The sequence below is a fragment of the Pseudonaja textilis genome, chromosome 5 (genome assembly GCF_049901715.1).
Source record: "Pseudonaja textilis isolate UNSWEBS1 chromosome 5, rPseTex1.2, whole genome shotgun sequence".
NCBI classification, from domain to species: Eukaryota; Metazoa; Chordata; class Lepidosauria; order Squamata; family Elapidae; genus Pseudonaja; species Pseudonaja textilis.
In genome coordinates, this window is record NC_141994.1 from 26,788,114 (window position 1) to 26,789,719 (window position 1,606).

Genomic DNA, 1,606 nt, shown 5'->3' on the forward strand with positions numbered 1-1,606 from the left:
TACAAAAATGAGATAGAAAATGGCCATGCCACACGAGAGGAAAAGTAAATGGTAGGTACGTCCCTTGACAAATTAAGGTTTCAACTAGGTGACCACAGTAAGTTACACATACAAGTTATTTTTCAAGCATGCTTCCATAAATAATTATTGGTGAGCTAATGACATCTATTTCACAAACTTGAAAGTTTCCACATTTACATAATAAGGTTCTGAGGAAGACTGCATTTTGACAGTGCTGTATCAAGTGCACAACAGAAAGTTTTTACTTTACACACCAAATATCAAGAAAATATTTTTTGTTCACTATTTACAAACATATCTTAGAATTTACAAAGGGGGATACATATCGGAGAAATTCTTATTTAGAGAAGGAAAACATGTTATACAAATTCTTGTGCTCAGCCTAATAGATTTTTTACCTACAGCTTGCTTTGCAAAGTTAGAGTTCATCTTTCTAAGCAAAAATTATGAATAAATTCCCTTTTACTGAGGTATTTAATGAACTGGGTATAGATATAAACATCTGAATATTGAAATTAGCAATATATTTTGAGCACTCATTTTTGAAAAATATTGGCATTAATATAAATAAGCTGTGGAAAGTATTTTAAGACTGGAATGCCAGATAATAAAAATTATCTAGAAATATGTCTAGAGTTCAGCTAAACATATTTGTTCTCTAAATATGCACTATGTTTGAATGAACTACTATGCTAAAAATATTTACCAATAAAAGCATAATAGTAGGTCACAGTTTAAAATCAGAATTAAATAGTTGCAGAATAGAACTATGATTCTCCCCAGCCAGCATAATAAAATTACTGGTAAACTCTTAATGAGCTTAACAAAACTTCTAGAAACAACTTGGGAAAAACATTATAACAAAACATGCAAATTTGATCCAAAACTATCACCACCAAGTATTATTCCAAGCAAATTTGAGAATTTAACACATTTCCCTTCCGTTTTTAATTTTATGTACATTCCTCGAATAAGTGGGAAATAAATTTCAGCTCAGCTAGTTAGGGTTAAGTGGTCTATAAATAACTAATGGGGGCCTACTTTTTTAGCCAGGCTCCCTGAAGACTAGAATTTCTTCTTACAAAAAATGCATTTGATCATTTTCAAAAAGGTTCAGCTTATCAAGACAAATTTACCTGTTTTTCCATGTCGTTATATGAGAACCATACTTCATTTGCCAGACCACCCGCCCCTCGTATCAAAACAGCGGCTCCCAGTATATTTTTGAACAGGGGCTTATTAAAGTCGGAGGTTAAGGTTTATTCTTAAAGAGACTCTTGCCTTAATTCCCAAGTACCCTTCGTGCATGGAGGCAAAATTAGGAAAGAAACTATCCCATTTCTTCTTTCAACCGGTAGATACTCAACTTCCTGATAAAGTCATTCTGCAAATTCTGGGATAGCTTTCCAAAAAACAGCTATAATGTTTCATAGGCTAGGAGTAAAAAAGAATAAAGGCATCTAAACTCATTGTGCGCAGGGAACCCCGCTGAACCCCACTGCTTTTAGCTATCGGCATGAAGTATTTCCCAATCCTTAATTGGATAATTGTCATCTCCAAAAATATTCTATAAAACTCTCAAGCA